Raw genomic sequence first — 9,230 nt, forward strand, 5'->3', positions numbered from 1 at the left:
GAGAAGATATGTCATATATTTATATGGCTTATAATTATTATAGATTAACACCAATTATCCAACAAATGACCTAGTTTGATTCGAAAATGTGTGGAGGCTCAGATAAATAATAAATGATAATTGTGGGCTTGAAACTTGTTCGATAATATTGAAGTGTAAAGTAATATTATATTATTGTCAATAATTTGAATAGGTAATTAAAGTGTCGTTTGTCATATAAATAATGTTATTTTATAATAGTACATTAACGTCGAAAATCAGTGGTTCTTGACAAACAGTTTGTTATACTAACAAACAACTTAGTTATCAGAATTGTTGCAATAAATTAAGAAAGTTGTATATATCACTTGTCACCGCACTGTGTATAATATATCGCCCCATTAGGACCGTTATCATATTTTTTTTATACACAACTTTCAAATAAAAGTAATTAATCATAATGCAGTAGAACATCCCATAACAGACACCTCCCAATAACGTACAGTTTTATGGCACTTTAATTTTTGATTTCGATCATTAGTCTCGTAAATGTTGATTAATTATTGCGGATTGCGTAAATAAAAGTCAACACTATTAAGTGAATTTACCCACTGTAAGTTTATACTATCTTGAACGTACAGTCATTAAAATGTAAATGCGTTGTCGAAAATAGCTAAGGTTTTTCCCACCTAATATGACCTATCCATCAATTTACACTTTTAACTAAAACGAAATTTACCTTTTCACAGATTTTTAAACAATATGTACTTACACAGATAAATAATTACACATAAAGTATATAGTAAGGTATAGTTAACCATTAACAGTATCATAGTAATTTAACAGAAAAAAAAATGTCATTAAGAACGTTCAATAAGTAGTTTCTTAACCATTATTGTTTCATATTTTGTTTGTTTTAAATATATATTTTTGTTGTTAGAGTTGAATGTCAGGGTACCTATCAAATATTACGGTGGATTACTCATGAAAATTCTAATTTAACGATATTTTAAAATAAGGTTAGGTACACACTTGAAACTACACGTCATATAATATAGGCATATAACGACAAGCTTACAACATACTAACATAATATTGATATGATAAAATGCTACTTCAAATATTATAAGAAGTGTTTACTCTCTTTCCATAAATAGATCACGTAGGATACTATACTGTAGTAGGCTTACCTACACGTTAAATATAGGCAATCGAGATACAGAAAAATATCGATCATGAATATCAAATTGTTAGATAGACAGCCGACGTACGGTCTCCTACGAAGTACCGATGACAACGAAGTACCGATGACAACAAAACAGTTATCTACTATCTAATCTAATTATTACAATATTTAGTATTTTGAATAAATACTATACTTTAAAACTTTTGTGACATTATATATTAGGACTATCATATATAATAATTTTGACAACGACATATTAAATTGTATTGTTAAAGATGAACCTACTAATAGGTATTTCATAAAAAAATTTGATGCTATTACACTAATTTATACATAGTACATTAATTAATTTGAAATTATCCAGTTCCAAATAAAACAAAGTATTAATAGTAAGCCATATTTAACTGAACAGTAGACAGGTCCTCAAAGTTACAATAAATCCAAATTTGATCACCCATTTCAAAGTCACAACCAAGTTTTAATACACCATAATATTATGACCACATAATTACTCAATTGGCTTTAGATCGTCTATTTCCATCTCGATATTAATTACAATATAATCCAATAGTTTGATAAAACTATCCAAAATTGTTTAAAAGCATATCAAATACCTACCCACGCAATATATCTATTTTACCCGTAACGTAAATGATCACATTAAAATATTATTTCGTTCCTTTGGGGCATTCGTCTCAAATTACAGTTAGGTATATACCCACAGTGCTTACATACCTACTACGCAGTAAGGTTGGCAAATAAATACTACACTTGTTGATTCATTCCATATTGCACTCTTATACTCAGATACCTACGAACAAAATTAATTTTTATATGGAACAAAGAAGTTTGTTAACGGAATGAACAGAAAAAAAACCATAGAAAATAATATTTTATTTTATATATTATTCCAGAAAATAAAAGGACGATAGTTATTGATCTCACAATAAGGGATATAGGTAAATAATTATTTTAATCAGGTTTAATGGTTTGAATAATTCAGTTGTCTAATAAAACGAATTAACTTGAATCCAGTGGCATCATTTGGGAGGGGGGCAACTGGGGCATTTACCCTAGTCTAGAATTTACATCAAACTTAAGTCGGCACATTTACAACACCCCCCCCCCCCCCCTGCCCTTAACCACTATAGCACTATATGCTATGAGAATCTTAGCAGTGTTGGGAATTATCTAGATAATATTTTTTGAAATAAATTATCTTTTAAAGTATCTAAATAATTATGTTACGATTTATCTAATGTTTAACTAAGATAAAAAATGGGCTTATCTAGATAAATGTATCTAGATAAATATTATAGTGCCCCTACAAAATTATAAAACCAATGTTACTAACATTCTAATATAATATAAATTATTTATAAAATTAGAAGAATATATTTCTTGTTATTATTGCCAACGACGGTATTACGATAATACGAAAACCAGCGTGCGAGCGTGCACTATACATCGTTCTCTAATCTCTACTATCCATAATGAGCATAATAAAATTAATTAGGTATAGGTTTATATCCCCATCCATTTTAAAAATAAATAAAAAATAAGTGTAAAAAATTATACTTATCTAGATAAATGTATTGTTGTATTTATCTTTATCTAGATAAATTACATTTGTGTTATCTTTATTTTTATCTAGATAATATTTTGTTAAAATTATCTTATCTTATCTAGATAATTGTTTAGCTATCTATTCCTAACACTGAATCTGAGTGAAAATAATTTTGAGTCGAAAAAGCAGTGAAAAGTTGCCCTAGTCCAATAAAAACTGAAATGACGCCACTGCTTGAATCGTATATAACTTATGAAAAAACGTAATAAATTAACTATATTTTTTATACAGGATGATTCCCCAAGCATGCTCACCTCCATTTTTACATTTAATAATGAATTTATTCAAATTTTGATTCTTCAAATTTTTGCATATACTCAAATACCATTTTTCAAATTATTCAAATCGAATCTTTTGTATAATTTAATGAGTTTTCTGTGGCGATACAAACTTATGTTCACAGTACACTCCTTAAATAGTACATCAAATCTCAAGAGTTTGAGAATATGGTCTTTAAATGTAGGTATTTAAAAATTCCAAAAATCAGATTTTTAATAACTTCATTATTGAAGAAAAATGAAGTGAGCATAGTAAACTGTTATTCCTTGGTGACTCAAGCTGTATGCATAATACATAACTGAACGTTTATTGTCTTATGTATCTGTAAACCGTCACTATATTTAGCTATAAAATACAAGACAATAAGTCTAAATGTCTAAATCTTAACAAGAATTATTATCATATAATATTCGTGATCAATGAATTAAACGATCAAAGATAATTATAATATGTTAGTTGGTTAAATCACTTAAAATATTTAACAATTTATTGTCAGTAAAGATACAGCTGTACAAGTGAATAAAAGCAAAAAAACATAATTTAAGCAGGCTTTTTGAGTTTTGATAATACAATAATGATTTATTTATTATTATTAAAAAATTATTTATTATTTTTCAAATTTACATAACTTACTGTCAATTGAAAAAAGACGATATTGGATGTTTCGAAACCAAATTACCCATCGTCTCAATAACACTACTTATAATATGTTTCATGTTTGTGGTGGAAAATTGGCAACACTTAAGCAACTTACCTATAAATCCAAATTTAAACATATTTTCTGACCGTCGAAAAGTGTTATAATAACTCACGTTTTGTTAATCCAATAAAGTTAACCTACCGTCTTTGAAAGATTAAAATTTACCAATATATAAATGATTATTTTATTTAAACTTTTGTATCAAGTAAAACATGAACAATTTTCTTATTTTTTACGAGAAAATATCTTACACAACCTGCCTATAGTTACTAATTTATTGTATATTTTTTACATTGGATCAAACTTAATACATATTACAAACAATATGTACTTCGAACACAATCAATAAGATAACTGATGGATAATTAAATAATATTACAATGACCATCCCTCCGTAAATGAAAAGAAAATAGTTTTAGACGAATCTTACAATTTCAACAGATTGAATTGTTGCAAATGCTCACTCAACTTTTCACTAATTCGATTTGGTATACCTACATAATATATATATCATACCAAATTGGAAGTAATAAAAAAAATACGCGTATCGTTGTAACATAAACCTTCTTATAAAAAAAGTAACAATAATACAGTAAATTCTGTCTACAACAGCCTAGGGATAAAACAAAAATCTATCTATTACATTAACATAATTTATTGTCTTTAAAAAAATTGACTTTTTTCGTGTATTTTATTGAAGTAAACTGAAATATGTCTAATCCCGAGTTTATTTCAGGTCCTGTTTCAAACATATTGTTCGACATTGAATTATTGCAATTTTAATTAGAATTGGCAATTATAGGGATTGTGATTTTTTTTTGGTATAGTGACCTATATATTCTACATACCTACACTATAAATTATATAAATTATAATATAATACCTAATATAATATATGTATTCATAATTGGTCATAATTTATTAATTGTACCGCTACTATTTATGCTATATGTCAACATTTTAAAAACATTTGTGAAGATTAACTTTTGAAATAATAATTGTTAATATGTGTGGTTGTAAGTCCAAGAGGTCCAAACAAACGATATTTTAAAATTGTTTTACTACATAAAAAAAATAAATATAGTCTCGAATAATAATTGTGTACCTGCTTGCCTAACTTCACAGTGCCGTACCTATGTACCTATGTACAATATAAAAGAACGGTACCCGGGCAAAATGGAATAAGTACAAAAACACTGTTTTGAGAAAACTAAAAAAAAACTTTTTCTATTTACAATGAGTGATAATTTTTTCCTTTTTTCTCATAGGTTTATAAAAAAATGAACCAACAATTTGTTTAATTTTTTAATGTCAATTGATGTGGATTATAATAATATCTACAAGAATATTCAATAAAAAAAAAAATAGTAAAAATAGACTTATTCCCTTTTGCCCGGACACCGTCCAATTTATTTATTTTAAATAACACAATCGTTCCACACATTTGCAAGAAACAAAAAAACGTTAAAAATAAAACTATTAAAATTGTGAAAAAAACGGCTACAAACTCAGAAAGTAGACAAATAACTTTAAAGAAAACGTAGGGCATGCATAAGAAGACAGCAATTCAATGAGAGTTAATTTTTTTTTTATTTTACAAATTAAAAATTATAAAATGTACCTATATTATATTTTAAACACATTTACTACTTATTGTCTTATACATTTAAGTAGGTATATAAAATACCACTGTATTGTGCTAGCTCTACCTTACTTTCTATTATTCAGTTCGATCACGTATTTAAAAAAAGGAATTAAATTACTCGTTAAGTATAAAAGTTAACAATTGACTTAATTTGTTAGTACCTATATTGTGAAGCACATTCACAAGATAATCTATAGTTGTTAAGTTTGTATGCTGATACATTTACGATTTGTAATTATTTTTCGATATCTCTACCAAAGCTATTATTGTAATTGAATCTTTATATAGGTACCTTAATCTTTATGTACCCTCATCTCCTCTGCATAATGATTAATAGTAAATAATGAAATACCACTTCTACATACTTCAATATATTTTGTAAGTCGCATAACGTATAGTTATTATTTAACCGATTTGTACTTAAAACAATATTAAACAAATTACAGTACAATTGAATAATTTCCAAACAAATAATGTGTTTAAGTGGTTCCATAAAGTATTTTCAGATTAAAGGACATTTAATTGTCAATTTCAATTAACGACTTCTAACCGAGGCGGCTATTTGCTTTCAGTAATTGAATTGCCGTTCAAAGTTACAAATTATGCATACGATTTAATTTAACAATTCGAGATATCTTATGGAATTGAAAGAAAGATTTTTGCGCACACTTGATGACTATATTATTATACAGAAAGCTATTTATTTTAATAGAAATCCAAACGAATCATCGATCTGTTTAATACTAATGATTTATATCTTATACTATATTATGCACTCAGTTCATTTATGGGAATGTGGTACGACATTCGTGATTTAGTAAGATAAAAATGACATTATCCACCGAGATTTGTTGATGACCGCACCGTCCGGGACGAGAATACTAAGTTTACCCGCATACACGAAAAGGTTGGATCAACACATAAATTCATCAGCAATTCAACTACTCGATAACTCTCAGGATACAAGACGTCTCAAACGTCGAAGACCTTATATGACTAAGTATAAAATATTAGACTAAGACAGTGGCCTCTCCATTGGGAGTGATGACCCGAACATGTTTTGTATAATATATCAATTAAAATATCTAATTATTTATTAATTATATAATAATATGTACCTATGTACACGTTTGAAATATGTAGGATTGTTAAAGATCATTGATCGTTAAAATAAAACCGGCCAAGTGCGAGTCGGACTCGCGCACGAAGAGTTCCATCATCTATAAACATGTTGCCAACACTGCTTATATTATAATATACTCTAGGATTTTTAGTAGGTATTGTTTATTATGGCAACAACAGAAATAGGTACATAATCTGTGAAAATTTCAACTTTCTAACTTTCATGGTTTATGAGATACAGCCTGGTGACAGACGGACGGACAGCGGACAGTCTTAGCAATAGGGTCCCGTTTTACCGTACGGAACCCTAAAAAAAGACTTCAGGTGGCTTACATAAAAACAATAGTAAGACTGTTGTTCATGTCTCGAGCGATATATTTATTAGTGTAAGTGACAAAATGAAAATCGTGAATTAATCGAAAACATTACTCTGGTTTGATAGCTTAAATATAGCATTAGTGTATTATGCAGTGATTCACCATTCGCCAGGTATGCTCAGTCCTCAACCTCATTTTTTCATTTGGTAATTAATTAATTCAAATTCTGATTATTGGAATTGTCAAGTATACTTAATGACATTGTTTTCAAACACTTAAGTTCTTTGTTCCACTTAAAGAGTATTCTGTGATGATACCAACTTCTTTTGTATAAATTACAATCACTTTTTTTCCCTGTAAATTAAGCAGATTATATTTTTAAAAGTGTCGATGTATCCAAACCAAAATTTGAATGAGTAGTCTTTAGATATTTCACTTTAAATGTTAAGGATAAGAGGTCCATCGTCTGTGATAATAGGTTTTGGAGATATGTGAGCTTTGATGATTTGAACATTATAGTAAATAATATTAATCTATCGTAATTTTGTATACATTTTACATTTTACATGTTTAATTGCTAGATTATATATTACATCTATCCTTTAGTTTTGTAAAAGCATTTTTAAGGACTTTCTGACTATTATCTTTTGGTGTGTACATTTTTCAAACTCAAAAACTACTCGTTCAAATATAGGTTTAGATACATTCACATTTTTAATAAAATCATCTGCTGAATAATTTAGTGTAAAAATAGCTGGTTCTAATTTGAAAAAGTTTGTATCGTCACAAAATATTTCTTAAATTATGTGGAAATCAAAGAGTTTAAAAATATTGCCCTTAATTATACTTAAAAATTCAAAAAATCAGAATTCGAATAAATTATACTATTAAAGTATTAAAGTATTATAAACGTAAAAAATGGAGGTGAGCTGCATGCTTGCGGTGAATCACCCTGTTTGTAAACCTAGTGTGTAAAATCTCACCGGCCCCATATTGCAATATAAAATATCATACAATATAGTATTTTATACAGTGTGAGGGAGAGATACATAATAGAGAAGAGAGAAAGAAAAAACAAACGCCACCGTATTATATCTGTTTTCCGGGGTCGGGGGCAAAATCATATTTCATACATTATTTCGTCGTACTGCAAAAGCCCGCGTGCAAAATGATTCACCGACATTCGCAGTGGCCGTTGTCCCTCGCTATAACAGTCAATATGAAATAGGCTAGACTGACACACATATGTGTAGGGATTTTTTTTTGAAGGGGGAAATATATGGCACTTTATTTTTATGCGATCGATGGACATCATATTATTGTTATTATGACTATTATATACGCGTATTGCATACAATGTGATGTGATTTTAGCTTGAGCCCGCCCAAAACGTATGCATTTACATAGTAAATACACTGGTTTTCCTACTGTATATAGTTATGATACATCAATATGTAGCTACACATTTGAACCACGTTGTAACACCCATAAATACTTAGTCTGGATTTAAAATTTTATTTTGAATATTTTTTTTTATTTTTTTATTTTGAATAAATAATGTCCATTATATTTATATTATATAATATATACTATAATATTATTATGTAATTGGTTTTTAAAATAATAATATTTATTGATAATTTGATCATAGCTACTATTACTCTTAATTGTTTTGTTGTTTATTGGACCAGGAAATTTTTTTTTTATAAAAGCAGTTGTATCTCTGAGTACTGACTAAAACTATTAAGTATCAAACACAACAATTAAGATAGGTTCCTATTTTATTTATCAGCTTACATTAATTGTACACAACTTATTGTAAAACAAATAAATAATTTTTTTCAAACATAACAACTATTTGGAAATGTTGAAGTATACAATAATTTAAATTTAAAAATCTTTACTGAACATTTTAAAAATATTATCAAAGGCAGATTTTAGTAGTTTTATGAGTGAAATGAATCGACCTCCATCCTCAAACTTCGATGCAGTTATGCGTTACACTTGTTATTCGTTACAGTAATAATTTAAAAAAATATATAAATAAAGAATATTAGAGATATGTACATAGTATATTTTATGTATAGGCCGACCATCATAACACACATTGGTACTCTGATGGATCGACCCATTGCAGTCTATTGTCAGTCGATTTTCGTTAACATATGATTAATCAGTGCATAGACATTTTAAATGGAGAGGGGGTGTAATAACTGTTAATGAAGATAATGATAATTTATGCCTCTCGGACAATAAACAAAAACATTTTAAATGCATGTCTCTATACCACCACGCCTATATAATATATAAATTATATTTACAATAATATATTATACTAGGTGGTAGGTACTTTGAACGTAAGACACTCAATATTT

Source organism: Metopolophium dirhodum, chromosome 5 (assembly GCF_019925205.1).
Source record: "Metopolophium dirhodum isolate CAU chromosome 5, ASM1992520v1, whole genome shotgun sequence".
NCBI lineage: Eukaryota > Metazoa > Arthropoda > Insecta > Hemiptera > Aphididae > Metopolophium > Metopolophium dirhodum.